At 40.6% G+C, this 18,745-nt stretch overlaps 1 pseudogene; it reads left to right on the top strand.

Moving 5' to 3' along the window:
* The first annotated feature begins 10,089 nt into the window (after positions 1 to 10,089).
* LOC122691460 lies at positions 10,090 to 10,260 on the top strand (annotated as a pseudogene).
* The last annotated feature ends 8,485 nt before the right edge of the window (positions 10,261 to 18,745 follow it).

Raw genomic sequence — 18,745 nt, 5'->3', positions numbered from 1 at the left:
ATGCAGAGTACATTATGTGAAATGCCAGGCTGGATGAATCACAGACTGGAATCAAGATTGCCGGGAGAAATATCAACAACTTTAAATAGGCAGATGATACCACTCTAATGGCAGAAAGAGAAGAGGAACTAAAGAGCCTCTTGGTGTGAGAGAAGAGAGTGGAAAAATCTGGCTTAAAACTCAACATTCAAAAAACCAAGATCATGGCATCTGGTTCCATCACTTCATAGCAAATAGAAGGGAAAAAATGGAAGCAGTGACATTTTATTTTCCTGGGCTCCAAAATTACTGCTCATGGTGACTGCAGCCATGAAATTAAAAGACGCTTGCTCTTTGAAGAAAAGCTATGAAAAACCTAGACAGTGTATTAAAAAGGAGTGACATTACTTTGCTGACAAAGGTCTGTATAATCAAAGCTGTGGTTTTTCCAGTAGTCATGTATGGATGTGAGAGTTGGACCAGGAAGAAGACTGAGTGCCAAAGAATTGACACTTTCCAACTGTGGTGTTGGAGAAGACTCTTGAGAGTCCCTTGGACTGCAAGTAGATCCAACCAGTCCATCCTAAAGGAAATCATCATTGGATATTCATTGAAAGGACTGATGCTGAAGCTGAAGCTCCAATACTTTGGTCACCTGATGCAAAGAGCTGACTCATTAAAAAAGACCCTGATGCTGGAAAAGATTGAAGGCAAAAGGAGAAGGGGACAGCAGAGGATGAGATGGTTAGATAGCATCACTGACTCAATGGATATGAATGAACAGTCTCTGGGAGATAATGAAGGACAGGCATGCTGCAATCCATGGGGTTGCAAAGAGGACTTAGCAACTGGACAGGACTTAGTGACTGGACAACAACAACAACAATCCTAGGCCATCCTAGACCATCTCTCTCCAGCTGACCTGTCTGCTAACCACAGATGCATGAAAAAGCTCATCAGCAATCAATCAGATTGAATCAGACCAGAAGAACTGTGCAGCTGACCTCTTTAGGTCACTAAGTTTTAGGATAGTTTGTTTCATAGTAATAGATATTGATACCCGTCCATTCAATGAAATATCTTGGAGCAATTTGAAAGAATGAAGGGAACATATGCATATTGGTACAAGACATGGAAAGCTTGCTGACACAAATTAATATTTAAAAAAACAGTGTATGTTTTCTACAAGCTAACCTATAGCTTCCCCCATTTCTGCATGCTAGCTTTTGTTGATTTCTATTGTAGCCAGATAACTCTATACTTTGATGTCCTTGTTACCATAAGTTTTGAGACACCCATGTTAAACAGGTTTATTTCAGGATTGTCAGTGAATCCTTCAGAACGGGTAGTGTATGCCACTGCCCTATTGTTATTTGACATTAATACCCTTTTCCCACTGAGAGAGTTAATTCCCAGGCAGGTTGATAAGAAGTTTGGGGTCCCGGAGGAGATAGGGGTTTGGAATTCTCAAGGAGGAGGAAAGGACAAACATCTTTTTTCTCTACATTCCTTAGTCTTAGTCACATAAAATGTTTTTTCTTTAAGCCCAGAACTGATGATTACACAATAAACAACTCAGTTTAAACTCTGTACTAAGGATTATAAAACAACAATGTATCCTGCTTGAGGACAGTTTCTCCTTCCTGATAACCTTCTGGCTAATCCTGTTATCTTAAAATGTAAATTATGGGAGTGGGTCTAGTAAGATCTTTACAACCTTGAGACATTCTTTTGATTTATTGTAGTAAATATAACTCCCTTGCTAACACTATCAAGGGAGGCACAGTCCATCCCCCTTCTGATGTCTATGTCAGAAGCTTTCTCTGTCCCTGTTTATACTTTAATAAAACTCTGCTATACAAAAGTTCTTGAGTGATCAAGACTGGTCCCTGGTCCCGAAGTTAAATCTTCTTCTTCGGAGATCACGAATTGGACACCGTTCACCAGCTTGCCTTAACATCCCTAGAGATTAATGGCTCATACAATACACTTTGGGGATGCTGTCCTGTTTGTTCTTGTGATAAATAGCTCGGCTGTTTCTCTGCCACTTTGCTGGAAGGCGTTCTCATTTGTGTGCTGTGCTGTGTCATGTGTCTTATTCTCGTCAAATTCATTCCCCAGAACCCATTATAATAAAAGTAGGTAGCAAATAGTCTCTGCTTTAAAAAAACATTCCCCATCAATATTAGTCTTTATGAACACACACAATTGTTACTTTGTCCAATGTGCACGTATCAGGTCAAAGTGATCTATTTCAGAAAATTGTGCTTACTTAAACTATCTTGATGAAAGGATTGTACTTGGGGCAAGTTGTTTCTTGACTGGCACGGCATTGGAAGAGAAGTGATCCTCTCTTGGGGAGATGAGGACTCACAGCACTGGGCTTGGAGATAGAAGTCCTGGATTGAAATCCAGGCTCTGAAAGAAATCAAAGATGACACAAACAAATGGAGAGTTATACCATGTCCTTGGATTGAAAGACTCAATATTGTGAAAATGACTATACTGTACAAAGCAATCTATGTATTCAATGAATCTTGGTCAAATTACCAAGGGCATTTTCCACAGAATTAAAACAAAATGTTTTACATTTTAGATGGAAACACAAAAGACTCCAAACATCAAAAGTAATCCTGAGAAAGAAAAATGGAGCTGGAGGAATCAGACTCCCCAGCCTCAGACTATACTACAAAGCTACAGTAATCAAAACAGTATGTACTGGCACAAAAACAGAAATATAGATCAAAGGAACAGGATAGACAATCCAAAGACAAACTTATGTGCCTATGGCCATCTAAAAGAGGCAAGAATATACAACAGAGAAAAAGCAGTCTCTTCAATAAGTGGTGCTGGAAAAACTGGATAGATACATGTAAAAGAATAAAAACAGAACACTCTTTAACACACAAAAGAAAAAACTCAAAATGGATTAAAGAATTAAATGTAAGGCCAGATACTATAAAACATTTATAGAGGAAAATATATGCAGAACACTGAAAAATCACAGCAAGATTTCAACCCACTACCCAGAGTAATGAAAATAAAAACAAAAGTAAACAAATGAGACCTAATTAAACTTAAAAGCTTTTGCACAGCAACAGAAAAGACAAACTAAATGTAAAGACAACCCTCAGAATGGGAGAAAATATTTTCAAATGAAGCTACAGACAAGGGATTAATCTCCAAAATGTACAAACAGCACATGCATCTCAATATTAAAAAAACAAACAACCCAAACAAAAAAATGGGTGGAAGACCTGAAAAGATTTTTCTCCAAAAAAGATACTTGATAACCAACAAACACATGAAAAGATGCTGAACATCACTAATTATTAGAGAAATGCAAATCAAAACTACAATGAGGTATCACCTCACACTAATCAGAATGGCTGTCTTCAAAAAACTCTACAAACAATAAATCCTAGAGTGGGTATGGGGAAAAGGGAACCCTCCTACGCTGTTGGTGGGAATGTAAATTGGTACAGCCACTATAGAGAACAGTATGGAGGTTTCTTTAAAAACTAAAAATAGGGCTATTGTATGACCCAGCAATCCCACTCCTAGGCATATATCCAGAGAAAACCACAGTTTGAAAGGATGTGTGCACTTTGATGTTCACTGCAACATTATTTACAATAGCCAGAACATGAAAGCAACCTAAATGTCCATCAATGGAGGAACAGATAAAGAAGGTGTGGTGTATATAAACTCAATGGAATATTACTCAGCCATAAAAAGGAATGAAATAGTGCCATTTACAGGGACATGAATGGTCCTAGAGACTGTCATAAAGAGTGAAGTAAGTCAGAAAGAGAAAAACAAATATAATATTGCTTATATGTGGAATATAGAAAAATGGTACAGACAAGCTTATTTGCAAAAGAGAGAGTCTCAGATGTAAAGAACAAACTTACAGTTACTGAGTGGTAACCCAAGTGGGGGGAGAGGGTGTGGGATAAATTGGGAAATTGGGACTGACGTATATACACTAGTATGTACAAAATAGATAACTAATGAAGACCTACAATATAGCTCAGGGAACTCTATTCAGTGCTCTGTGCTGACCTAAGCGGGAAGGACATCTTTAAAAAAGTGGATATATGTATACATGTAACTGATTCACTTTGCTGCATGGCAGAAACTAACAGAACATTGTAAAGCAGCTCTATGCCAATAAAAATTAAAAATAAGAAATCCAGACATTGGTATGAAGCCACTGGATCCTGGGGGGTTGCTGAGCCCCAGTTTGTTCGGTTTATCCAAAAATGAGGATGCTGTCATAGGGATGTTTCAGGGACATTCTGGTGCTCAGAGAAACTAATGACGGTGAAACTGTGTGGGGAAGGACAAACAGCTGGACCTGGGGTTGTCAGCCCAGGCCCCTACATTTCTGCCCAGCAGGAACAGAAAAGGAGGGTATCCATTTGCATGACTGAAATATCCTAAATAGCTAGCAGAGCTGGATCCATGGGCTCCAGTAATACCATTAAGAACTGCTTTTCTGCATTTTTCAGGAGATTTTCTGTCTTGATTCTTATTAGAAGAGGGGACCTAAGTAACAAATGCCCACTAAAATGAGGGAACAATCCATAGTCCTCACCACTCATTGCTGACTTATATCAGGCCTTGGCTCACTGATATCACTTATCACGACCTTGGCCTGTAACTTCAAGACCTATAATTAGTCTCAGAATCAGGAAGAATGGGGCTGTCAGCCCAACCTCTGCCTGATTTCCTGAACACTGATTTTTACCCAATTCCTTTTCTTTTTGTACCAAGAGATGAGGGTGTTGAGTGCTTGAAGACAAACTCCTCATTTGGGGAGTTGGATAGGAGATATAAAGCTTGGCCATACTTGGAAATACAGATGAAACTGGACTGAATGCCCATTTTCAGTCACTGACTCAGGTTGGTGGTGTTCCTTAATCCTCATTTATAAAATGAAAGACTTTTGGCTTTTCCATTTGGTGGAAAAGACAATCCTAGAGAAGGAGGAAGGAGAGACAGAAAGAAGAAGAGAAGAAAGAAGAAAAACAAGGAGGAGGAAAAGGAGAAAGAGGAGAATGAGAGGAAGAAAGAAGGGGGGACGAAGAAAAAGAAGGAGAAGGAATTGAAGGAGAGAGAGGGAGGGAGGAAGGGTAAAGAGAAGATAAAGGTGTGGAGAGCCTTAGGCAGGCCAGTGCTGGAGGAGCAGGCAGAAGAACGTTCCCTCAACAATTCCTTTTCTCCATAGTGTATTACTCCAGGTTTTTGTGGGCATCAGGTTTCAGTTTTCAAACTTATTTTTATGACCATTAAAGTTATAAACAAATAATTATAAGCAACAGAAGGCACAGAAAGCTTCAAAAATGCTTAAAAGTGCTCCCTGATCTTACTCCCTGTGGATCTGGGTGAGATTTCCTGGAGAAGGGATATTTGAGCTGGAATATGAGTGTTTTGTAGGAGATGATTAGGGAGGAGAGTGGGGGAGGAAGAGTTATGTTTGCCCCCTCAGGATTCACTTTCCATTCTTCATCTCTGTGCTCCCAGAGGCACAACCTCCAGGGACTGTCTCTCCAGGCTCTTGAATGGGTTTGGCCAATGGGAGGCACCCGCAAGAGAGGGGTGCAGGGAGCAAATGAATGGTGGTATTTATTCCTCTGCTCCCTCCTTGCCTGAGGTGGCATTCCTCTACGGACGACCACAGCTGTGTCAACCTCTGACTGCAGGAGGCATAATTAACTGAGGGCGCTAGCTGCTGTGCTCTGAAGTCCATCCCTGCATTGCTCCAAGGCCATGTCTTGCATGGGCAGCTCCCAGACGTTCAGCCTGTGCAGTAGGGTTGCTAAGGCATTCCTGAGAGATCTGGGATTCCTCTAACTGTCAATTTTGGCTCCTGACAATCTTGACAAAACATCCTTAGTCCAGTCCATCCTTCTTCCTCTCTTCTTCATTTGGAGTCTGAATTACATCATGTCTGATGCTCCTCCCCACCTTTCTGAGTCCCCTCCCCATTTTCTCTTTTAAACGTTCTCCCTAATAAGATCCAACATGTTTAATCTCATCTTGGCATTTGTTTCTTGGAGAACCTGCCTTTGCTGAGAGGCCCTTCATTTTCAACTACCAGCTCACCCTTTCCCAGCAACTGCTCCCTCTTCGCCTCTTTAAGGCCTGGCTGTGATTCCAGCTCAGCTGTTGGTAGTCTCTGGGTGGTGTTTCCCTTAGGGCTGTTTGCAACTTTTCAAGAAGTCCCATCGTTAAACTCAGAAAAGTTACTGCTATAGACTGAATGTTTATTTCTCCCCAAAACTCATGTGTTAAAACCTGATCTCCAACAGACATAGAGAATAGACTTACGGACACGGGGAGAGGGGAGGAGAGGGTGAGATGTATGGAAAGAGTAACATGGAAACTTACATTACCATGTGTAAAATACATAGCCAATGGGAATTTGCTGTGTGGCTCAGGAAACTCAAACAAGGGCTCTGTATCAACCTAGAGGGGTGGGAGGGGGCGGGAGACGGGAGGGGGGCTCAAAAGGGAGGGGATATATGTATACCTATGGCTGATTCATGCTAAAGTTTGACAGAAAACAACAAAATTCGGTAAAGCGATTATCCTTCAATAAAAAAATAGATTAAAAAGAAAAAAAAACCCTGATCTCCAATCTGATGATATTTGGAGGTGGGGGCCTTTGGGAGGTGATTTTGTCATGAGGGCAGAGCCCCCAAGAATGGGAAGGAGATCCTGGAGGGATGATCCTTTGCCTCTCCACCATTTGAAATCACAGCAAAAAGGCAGCTTTCTATGAATCAGTCTCTCACCGGACATGGAACCTGCTAGCACCTTAGTCTTGAACTTTGCAGCTTCTAGAACTGTGAGAAATCAATCTCTGTTGTCTACAAGCCACCCGGTTTGTGGTATTCAATTATAGCAGCCTGAATGGACTAAGATAGTTACCGTCTTTGAATGTAACACTTGTTTACTGCCAGGATTCCCTCTGATACAGTAGTCTGGCACAGAGAACAACCCATGCAATATCCTGATGTGAGGGAAGACTTGGTGTGTCCTCTCCACTATGATAACCCATATCGCCCACTGGACGCCAAAACTTGCTTGTCTTGTGGGTTTGGGGAAGCCCGTGATCTCCACACTCCTCTGAGCTTCCCTGCTGCCTTAGGCAAGCCTCCAACTTTCTATTGGCCTCAGGGTATAACCAAATGCTTTCTCTATTGAACTTCTCTTATTTTTGCCTGCCAAGCATCCAGTCCTCTTCTGATTATTATAATTTGATTTTCCCTTTGGGAATCAATTTTTTCCTTCTCTCAAACTATGTTGGTGTACCAGATTGCCCAATTGAATCAGAAATTAGAGTGTGGTTTGTTGGGTTAGTAAGAGTCAACTTGAGGTATTGTGGAAGCTATTGGGGAAAAGGATCTCTTTTCTTTGGGACTGATGTATTGAAAGAACTTTCTGGGGCCAGCTTATGGATACAAGAGCTGGCATAGGAGGAAATCTGAATTGAGAGACAGAGAGAAAGAGAGAAGATGAGAAAAACTGGTGACATCATTTGAGCCCTTGGATGCGGATGTGTCTGAAACTAACATGCCCTTGAAATTTTCACTTGTGTAAGATAATTGACACTTGTTACTTTGACTAAACCATTTTAAGTTGGATTTTTGTCACTTTAAAAAAGAGAATTCAACTAAAACTGCTATAAGGGCCCTTCTAGTTTAATTGTTTTAGGAATTTACATGTTCCTCACACCAGAGACATAACATTTAATGTCAGCTACAATGGGTAGAAGCTACAATAGATACAATGTTAGAGAAGACTCTTGAGAGTCCCTTGGACTGCAAGGAGATCCAACCAGTCCATCCTAAAGATCAGTCCTGGGTGTTCATTGGAAGGACTGATATTGAAGCTGAAACTCCAATACTTTGGCCACCTGATGCGAAGAGCTGACTCATTTGAAAAGACCCTGGTGCTGGGAAAGATTGGGGGCAGGAGGAGAAGGTGACGACAGAGGATGAGATGGTTGGATGGCATCACCAACTCAATGGACATGAGTTTGGGTAGAGTCCAGGAGTTAGCGATGGACAGGGAGGCCTGGTGTGCTGCAGTCCATGGGGTCGCAAAGAGTCGGACATGACTGAGCGGCTAAACTGAACTGAACTGACAATGGGTAGAAAGCAACTACTTCTCTATGCCTTCTTCCCAGAAATGAGAGATGGGGTTTTTTTAAAAATAGCCTTTCATATATAGTTTATATACTATAAAAGTGACTCATTTTTATGTATAAAATTCAGTTGTTTTTAGCAAATTTACAGAATTTTAAAATCCACTTTTAGAACATGTTTTCATCATCCCAAAAAGATGTTTCATGTTCATTTGCAATCCTTCCCTGTTCCTATCCCTAGCCAAAGGCAGTCATTAATCTGCTATTTGTGTTAGTTGCTCAGCCATGTCTAACTCTTTGTGACCCCATGGACTGTAGCCCACCAGGCTCCTCTGCCCATGAAATTCTTCAGGAGTGAATTGCCATTTCATGGGTTGCCGTTTCCTCCTCTGGCTATTTGTCTATAGATTTGTTTTTTCTGAGTATTTCATGTAAATGGAATCACACAACATGTGGTCTCTGTGTCTGTCTTCTTTTTAACATAATGTTTTTGAGGATCATTGACTTGTAGTATGTATCATAACTTCCTTCTTTTTTTTAATCACTGAGCATTCACCAGAATCGAAGTATGGATTGTCTTCATTTGTTTGACTATTATGAATAAAGCTTCTGTAAACATTTGGATACAGATCTTTGTGTGACCACATATTTTCATTTCTCTTAGGTAGATACCTAGAAGTAGAATTGTTGGTTTATATGGAAGTTTTAAGTTTAACTTTTTAAGAAAAGATCAAATTGTTTCCCAAAGTGACTGCACCAAAAGTATTAATGCATGAGGGTTCTGTTTTCTCCACATTTTCACCAACACTTACTATATCTGTCTTTTTGATTGCAGACATTCCATTGGGTATGTATTGGTATATCATTGTGGTTTTTATTTGCATGTCTCTAAGGATTAATGATATTGAGCATTTTGTCATGTGTTCAACAGCCACATTTTCTTTCTTGAATTGTATATTTAAATCTTTTGCCAATTTAAAGATTGGATTCTTCTGTATTCTTTTTATTTAGTTGCATTTGTTCTTTGTATATTCTGGATTTAAGTCTTTTGTCAGATGAATGATTTGTAAATATTTAGGAGACAGAAGTTTAAATCAAGAAGCTGATGGTCCTACCTCTTTCTTCATGCCCAGGATGGGCCTTGACATACCTGGAAATGGTAAAAATCTGCCTTTGAACCCTCTTCTCTCATGGACTTATGTCCTACTAAGCTGTGCTCCTCTATTTCTCAGAACTAGGTCCTTACCTTAGTTTCTTTGGCTGCAAACAACAAAAACTAACTCTGGCTAAATTAAGTAAAAGGATGTTTGTTGGAGGGACTCCTGGGGCTGTTGACCAAGCCACGCTTAGGCCACTCACCCTCTCCCAGCTGGGCCAGGCTTGGTCACTTTGCTTTCTACAGTGGGTGGTGGGATCGTTGATTTACTCTCCCACAAAGACACCACACCATGGAGGAGAGATCATTCCCCAAAAGGAAATCAGGACATTAATTCACTAACTGTTTTTCTTGCTCTGACTCTTTTACCATATTATGCTGCTTTTCTTTGGCATCCTTAATCAGGCAGTCAGAGCTCATTTCCAAGGAAGAAGGTGGGATTACTTTAGAGAGGATATTGAGCAGATGACTGGAGAGGGACAGACTTCTCTCTGTCTCTTCATTCTTAGGATATGTTTCCCAAGAAACACCAGATCTATCTTAAATAAACTACCAGCTCTCCCTCTGTGTGTGTGTCAGCATCTGCTCCTGGAGAATAGCCTGTAACCAATAGCCCTCGGAAGCCCAAAACCCTCTACCCAATTTCTCTGTGGGACCTCATGTCCTCTCTGCTTCCTTGCCTGAAAATGCACCACACTTAAAATTTGAAAGCTTGTAGTTTATTGAGTAACAACTAATTAAAAAAAAAAAAAACAAAAACGCTTAGCACTTTTGCCTTGTTGAAGCCTAGTAGAACATGGGCCACCAGCAGCTCTACTAGAGACGTGCGAGAAAATGTGGCCAGGGTTTTTGCTCTTGATGGGTCTGCTCAAATTAGCACAGTCTAGTCCAGAAATATAGCCTCAATATGTGTAGCCAGTGTTTACAGCAGTACTTGAAGGACATCAGCTTCATTAAGTTGGGCTAAATGAACTTCCTTGAATGGGTCATTCAAGACATCTGCCTTATGCAGAAACAATGCTAGCTCTTTGCATATAAAATGAAAATTTAAAAACTTTAAAAAAAGACTTAGCATGCAGCCTGGCACATAGTATGTATTCAATATATGGTAGCTTATTAGTATTATTATTATGGGATGAGAAAGGCCTAATCCAACTTAGAATCAAAGATGTAAATCAAAAGCAATTATGGGTTTTCCCGCCCACCTTGTGCAGGCCCAACTTGAGGTCTTCCAGCACCCTGACCAGTGGGTCCCGTGGCGCTTCCGGAGGCCTAAAGACGTAGCGCGGCCAGGGCCAGGAGCTGGGTCCCCGGGAGCGGGGCAGGGGTGCGGGAGAGGATCGGGGGGAGAGGGGGTGGGCGGGGTGGAGACGACCCCTGCAGAGCGCAGCCCCTAGCCCTGGAGCTTGGGCAGTATGTGGATCGGTCCCACTCCCCCGCCCACACGGACTTCGGGCTGGGCGCTGTTTGCTCAGGGGGGGCGGGCCGGAGGAGGCGTATCTCTGCAAATGAGCGGGATCCGGTGGCCCCCGCGGCCCCGGAGCAGTCAGTGCCGGGGACCTTGCCCTCGCCATGGCCGAGCGGCGCGGGGGCCTAGGGGCCCGCCTGGCTCGCCGCCTGGCCGGGCTAAGGGTCCGGAGGGAGCGCAAGGGGAAGCGGACCCCGGAGGAGGCCAGATCCCGGGATAGGTGAGGGGTTTGGAGGAGGGGCGCCCCGGGCGCTCCTGGGCCCGAGGGTGTGGATGTGTGTCTTGGAGTGTGCAGTGGATGTTCGAGTAAGCTTGTCTGAGTGACTGGGAGCATTAATATATACCGACCCGTGTACTACGATTTGGGGTATGTGGACTTTATAAAATCCCTGTACTTTTTAAAATCTTTACAACAATTTTGCAGTTTCCTAAGTCTGGCGGGTGGCCAGGGAACTCCTGATTTCCTCTCTGAAGATAATTGAAAGGCAAATACAGTGGCACCTCCTGCCCCTGTGGACTTTGATTCTCTCATCACAGGCCAGTTTAACTCTGGTCTTCATGTCACTTTGTCATGAGTATGACAGACTCCTGAGTTGGCTTAGACTGCACTGTATTTGCCCTTTCATGACATGAAGAGGCTTTCCCCCATCTTCCTAGATTGTATTAACAATAAACTTATTTGCCACTTGCAAAAAAAAAAAAAAAAAAAAAAAGCAATTATGACACGAGAATGTTGTTAAGGCAAGCATTTGGAGGGGGTTGCTCTTTTAAAAGGGCAACTGCACATATACATTTTGACTTTGGCATTTGAGGGGCATATCACCTTTTTTAATGCCTATTCTAGACATCTAGAGTGTTATTTTGAGTGGCCTCTGCCCATCACAATGGAATGAATGGCAACTGCCTGATTGAGAATACAGAAGAAAAACAGCATAATACAGCATAAAAGTCAGAGCAAGCTGTAGTGGGGCTGAGAAGATTGCAATTTAATGGGGCTCAATTATTTGATTACAATAGACCTTTCAGTTGCCATAGAAACAAAACCACTGCTCTGAAAAAAGACACTGATGGGAACAGGCAGGCACAGATCTTTCAAAAAAAAAAAAAAGCTAAATTAAATGGTGCACAGAATGGCAACAAATCCTCCTGAAATTACTCTATCTGGGTGGGTAAATGAGGAAAGCACAGAGGTAACAGGTAGTGTAAAATGCTGACACAATGCTGGCTGATCAAAGCAGTCTCCAAATTGCAAAGCAAAATTAATATTTGAATCTTGGGCTCTTCTCTGTGACAAGACCCCAGATGCTGGTTTCCTGTAGGATTGTAGATGAGTGAGCCATATTGGGGGCTGGAGATAGGGGATAGTCAAAATGAAGTCTGGATGACATAGTGGAATAGGGAGTGAAACAGGGAGACAGAGACAAATTGAGACTTTATTGTCAAAATCTTGAACAACATAGATTTAAATTGTGCAGGTCTACATATAGGCAGGCTTTTTTTTTATCGTAAATAATACTGCAGAATGGACAAACTGTAGTGAGAGCCTTGAAGAAGTGCATAGCCAGAAGCTCTAACTTCAGGGATCTCTCTACTGGGATTTTCAATACAGAACCATTTACATTTGCAAAAACTTGAAGGAAAAAATCCTCTTATGATACCAGTGAAAATTTATAGGTACTCACTTGGTACACGCAACTTTTGGCAGGAAAGAGCACTTTAACAGGAAAGAGCTATCTGTTACTACTGCCGCTAAGTCACTTCAGTCATGTTTGACTCTGTGTGACCCCATAGACGGCAGCCCATCAGGCTCCCCTGTCCCTGGGATTCTGCAAGCAAGAACACTGGAGTGGGTTGCCATTTCCTTCTCCAATGCATGAAAGTGAAAAGTGAAAGTGGAGTCGCTCAGTCCTGTCCATCTCTTAGCGACCCCATGGCCTGCAGCCTACCAGGCTGCTCCCTCCATGGAATTTTCCAGGCGAGAGTACAGAAGTGGGGTGCCATTGCCTTCTTTGGAACTATCTGCAGGAGGCTCCTTTTTGTCTTACAATACTTTAGCAAAGCTACATTGTAATTAACCTCAAGCCAGGTGCCCTCATCTCCTACTCATCTCAAGCCAAAGAACAACTTTCAAATCTTTCGATCACACAATGCTTAGCTTAACATGTTGGTTCTTTCCATAGACCAAAGAAGTAAAAATGAGGAATAAGTAATTAACAGATGACCAGATCTCTTCCTTAGTTTCCTCTTCAGTAATCTTGTGAACAAACTGTGTGAACAAGATAGCATCTAAAGAAAGATCAGAAAGAGTCAACAAGTGTGCACCCAGTAGGAGACAGTGATGAATCTGATTCCCTGTCTCAATGATTAGGGGCTTCCCTTGTAGCTCAGTTGGTAAAGAATCTGCCTGCGATGTAGGAATCCGCCTGCGATGCAGGAGACCCTGGTTCAGTTCCTGGGTCTGGAAGATCCCCTGGAGAAGGAAATGGCAACCCACTCCAGTATTCTTGCCTGGAAAATCCCATGGACAGAGGAGCCTGGTGGGCTACAGTCCATAGGGTTGCAAGAGTTGGACACAACTTAGTGACTAAACTACTACCACATCTCAATGATTCACAGATCATTGAGATCAATAATTAAAGAGATTACTTCTTCCTTTCCCTTTAAGAACTTTCATGGCCAAACAGAATCTTCAGAGTTGGTTTGGGGGACATGAATCCACCTTCTCCCCAAATTGTTGGCTTTTCTGACCAAATCAACATTTCTTTCTACCAACATTTGCTTTTCACATGTTGGTTTTCAGGCAGCAATCAGCCAGATCTGAGGTCAGTAACATGGGTATCCTTGTGCCAAGAGCATTACATGTGTCCTCTTATTTAATCCTCCTGACAGCCTAGGAGGAAGGTATTATTATTATCTCCATGTACAGATGGGGAAACTGAAACCAGAGAGGAATAAGCAATATGGCTAGTGTTAAGAAGAAAATGGTAAGATTTGAACCCAGGTCCTTCTTAGTAGAGACTCTAAGCCCTTAACCATTAGCATTAAATGAATTATATTGTCATTATAGGGTAGAATATTCTATAGACACTGAAATTATAAGAATTTTAGGGGCATAGGAAAATGTTTCTTATAAGTAAGAAAAGCATGTCATAAACTTAATATATTGCATAATTTCAACCATGTTATTTTTATAAATTTGCAATCAAAAAAGACAGGAAGAAAATTATTCTATACTGACAAGTGTTTTGGGTTTTTTTTAAGTTTATCAACTCTGTGCAGATCTGAGGCTGTGGATATGGGTATTATCAGAATATTTTATTACAGTGTTAATTTCTTCAGACCAGACAAAACCCACACAAAGCCAGAGAAATGTCCAGAAACAAAGAGATCTTCAAAAGGTGGTGGATCAGAGGTTGGACTAACTACCAGGACTATTTTAAGATGGAATGATGGTCACTAGTTAGGGGAACAGAAAGGGAAGGCTCTACAGCCTGGGCTGAACCCTTCTACTCAGGTCCCCAGGGCCCTCACAGCACTTTTCCTGATTCCCTCACCTCCTCCTCTTTCCCCTCTTCCTCTTTTCTTCTTTGTCCTCTTATTCTTCCACTCACTTCTTTCTCCTCCTCTATCCAACCTCTATCAGGCACTGAAGTCAGTCAATAATTGTGAAATGGTCATCTAACAGAATGGGCATCCGAGTTTTTCCTTCCTCAGTGTATATCTTTCCTCTTTCTGGTAATGGTGGGACCCTGAATTTTCTTAGCAAACTATCTCTACAGGAGCTGATAAGGCTGTCAATCAAGGTGCCTGCCCTCTCCTAGCCAGAGGATGGATGTGACTGAGCTTGGCTAGGTGAAGTCTAGTAGGAATGGGAACCTTGAGCAGATGACATAAAGATAGAATGCTGGGGAAGCAGATCATCCTGGAGAAGGCACTTCAAAGAGACCACTCCCTTGAAACCCAGATCTTCCCTGGGACCTATCCTTCTAAAGCCTCGTCCTTTTGCTTTTTATTCCATTCCATAAGCTACCCTAGGTGCTTCCAAGATTTATTTCTCTTGTTGCTGAGTTTTGCTTCCATTGGCTAGTCTGTTTCTGTAGCTCACCACCACATAGCAACAGAGGCCAACTCTGTGGCTGTTTACATAGGGTCTCAGTAACTTGGTTCAGACACGCAAAGGAGAATTGAACATCATCTCCTCCTGGCTTCATTCTAGATCTTGTAGACTGGACTTAACGGGCCTTGTTTCTAAACTGAGGAAAAGGTTGCAATTTTGGCTCCCTATTGTTCAATCACTGAATGATCATGTTCTGTGTTCTCTCCTCTTGACTTTTTTAATTTGAAAAATTTGAACCAAGGCCAGATTAAGGTCTAGGCTGTCAAGGCAGCTGCAAACCTGAAGGAGAGTTACATCATCATTTGGAAATGTGAAACCAGTGAGCTCAGGTTCCCCCAGGAGTAACTGTACAGAACTGGTGGGAACCTAGTGAGTCTGCTCCACTGAGGACAACATTGCCCTCTGGGGATGATTAAAACACTCCACTTTTTTCTTTTTGGTATTTTTGAGACACACACTTTTTTTAAAGTCAGATGAAGTTTTTTTTTTTTTAAATTTTAAAAAATTCTTTAAATTATGAGAGTATGATAACAGATTTATAGTAGATTGGAAAATACAGAACAAAATTGCATGTAGTTCCACTACATATTACAATTAATTATTTTTTAAGTACATAAATTAAGATTTTTCAGTTGAAGTTTTGATGTAAAACTCTCAAAAATTAACAGAATGAATAGACAGAAAAGTAGAATGATACACTAGACTTGAAAAGCCCTTAATTCAACATAATTAAGATTTATACAATTTTCACACAAAACAGGGCACAAATTCTATTCAAGTTCCCATAGACTATAAACCAGGAGATACTGGAGCATACCCAGGGACATAAAACAAGGTGCAAAAATTTCACGGCCTAAAAGGATTGAAATCATCTATAGACTATTCTCTTATCACTGTGGCATTATGTTAGATATCAATATAAAAGTACATTTGAAAATAACCCACTTATTTTCAAGCACAATGTGATATTTGCCAAGAGAGATCTTTGACTTAGTCATTGAAAGCCTCAAGAAGGTTAGGAGACTGGAAAAACACAGAGGGTGATTGCAGAGAAGAAAGCATTTAAATGAGAAATTAATACCAAAATGAGAAATTAATATCAAGGATACTTTAAAAAGGCAATGTATTTGGAAATTAAATGTTCACTTTTAAATGATGGGTGTATCTAAGAAACCATAACAAGAAAAATTAGAAAACATTTGTATCAGAACAAATATGAAAAGATAATTTATCAGAATTTGTTGCATGCAGCTGAAGCTGCTCAATGAAACTAAATATAATGTGGAATCTTGAATAAGGTATGAAAACAAATAATGGACACTAGCATAAAATTTTGTGAAATTTGAACAAAATCTCTACTTTAGTTAATAATACATAACATGTTCATTTCTTGTTTTCTTTTAAACACAGTATTTCTTTATATTTTCATAATTGGATTAAGTTTCAAGCTTCATTCAAGATTATTTATTTATTTATTTATTTTGGTTTTCAAAGTACTTTTCACTTTTGAAAAAAATTTATTTATTTTAATTGGAGGCTAATTGCTTTACAATATTGTAGTGGTTTTGCCATAAACTGACATGAATCAGCCATGGGTGTACATGTGTTCCCCATCCTGCAACCCCCTCCCACCTCCCTCCCCATCCCATCCCTCTGGGTCATCCTAGTGCACCAGCCTGATCACCCTGTCTCATGCATCGAACCTGGACTGGTGATCTGTTTCACATATGATAATTTACATGTTTCAATGCTATTCTCTCAAATCATCCCACCCTCACCTTCTCCCACAGAGTCCAAAAGACTGTTCTATACATCTATGTCTCTTTTGCTGTCTCACACATTGGGTTATCGTTACCATCTTTCTAAATTCCATTTATATGTGTTAGTATACTATATTGGTATTTTTCTTTCTGGCTTACTTAAACACAGTATTTCTTTATATTTTCAGAACTGGATTAAAAGTTTCAAGCCTCATTCAAGATATTTTTTAAAATTCACTAAAATAATAAGCTTGTTAGACTTTTAGCAGTAATACTTTGTTGTTCAGTTGCTCAGTCATGTCCGACTCTTTGTGACCCCATGGACTGCAGCACACCAGGCCTCCCTGTCCTTTATCATCTCCTGGAGCTTGCTCAAGCTCATGTCCATTGGGTGGGTGGTGATGCCATCCAACCATCTCATCCTCTGTCGTCCCCTTCTCCTCCTGCCTTCAATCTTTCCCAGCATCAGGGTCTTTTCCAATGAATCAGTTCTTCACATCAGGTGGCCAAAGTATTGGAGTTTCAGCTTCAGACATCAGTCCTTCTAATGAATATTCAGGACAGATTTCCTTTAGGATGGACTGGTTTGATCTCCTTGCAGTCCAAGGAACTCTTAAAAGTCTTCTCCAACACCACAATTCAACAGCATCAATTCTTTGGCACTCAGCTTCCTTTATGGCCCAACTCTCACATCCATACATGACTACTGGAAAAACCATAGTTTCGACTATACGGACCTTTGTCGGCAGAGTAATGTCTCTACTTTTTTAGTACGTTATCATAGCTTTTCTTCCAAGGAACAAGCATCTTTTAATTCCATGGCTGTACTCACCACCTGCAGTGATTTTGGAGCCCAAGAAAATAGTCTGTCATTGTTTCCAGTAATACTAGATGCCAGAATTAAATGGCACTATATCAAAACATTGAGTGAATATAAGTTAGAAATCTAGCATTCTATTCATACTTAGTCAAACAAGTGGGACCAAAATGTCATAATTTTTTTAACTAAGCAAAAATTCATAAGTTTTCTAAAATACATGTATTATGCTTATTATATGTTTATATTTATATAAACTTTTCTACTGCACTTGAGAAAGAACAACAAAAAAGAGATGGAGAAATTGGAAAACATGAACTAAAAGAAATGGGAGTGCTGAATATGAAATAGAAAAAGTGAAACTAGATAAAAGTTAAAGACCATCATATAGTCCGGTTGTTTTTAAACCTGGCTGCTCATTAGAATCACATCTGAAGCTTTGGGAAAAAAACAATACCTGGGCATTTGTATTTTTCCAAAAATTCTAGATAATTCTAACGTGTATCTGGATTTTAAAAAGTAGTTACAGATTTTTCTATTAAATGGTGGTTTTAGTGATACAGAATTCTATTATTTTCTTTTGACCAATCATCATACAATAGTATCAAAATGAATAATAATTATATAATCACAATAGTGGGCTTCCCTGGTGGTTCAATTGGTGAAGAAATCTGGCTGCAATGCAGGAGACCTAGGTTTGATCCCTGGGTTGGGAATATCCCCTGGAGGAGGGCATGGCCACCCACTCCAGTATTCTTGCCTGGAGAATCCCCATGGACCAAGGAGCCTGGCGGGCTACAGTCTGTGGGGTTACAAAGAGTTGGACACGACTGAGTGACTAAGCACAGCACAGCACAATCAATAGTAAAAGATGTTAATCAGTTTCACAATTAATAGCCAGACAAAAATAAAAAATATTTATAATTGCAAGCCATCATGGAAACACAATTAACCTAACAGCATAAAATAACTACTTACAATCTAGGGGGTTAAGTAGAGTAATGTGGTAAGTGGAAGTATATATACAAGCACATGTCTTCAATCACCCAGTCTGTCTTTTGCCTGGTGCATTTAATCCACTTACATTTAAGGTAATTATCCATATGTTTGATCCTATTACCATTTTCTTGACTGTTTGAGGTTATTCATTGTAGTTCTCTTCCTTCTCTTGTGTTTCCTACCCGGAGAACTTCTTTTAGCATTTGTTGTAAAGCTGGCTTGGTGGTGCTGAATTATCTTAACTTTTGCTTGTTTGGAAAGCTTTTGATTTCTCCATCAAATCTGAACAAG

Source organism: Cervus elaphus, chromosome 4 (genome assembly GCF_910594005.1).
Source record: "Cervus elaphus chromosome 4, mCerEla1.1, whole genome shotgun sequence".
NCBI classification, from domain to species: domain Eukaryota; kingdom Metazoa; phylum Chordata; class Mammalia; order Artiodactyla; family Cervidae; genus Cervus; species Cervus elaphus.
Note: the sequence above shows the minus strand (reverse complement) of the source record. Positions and strands in the feature narration are given on the sequence as shown.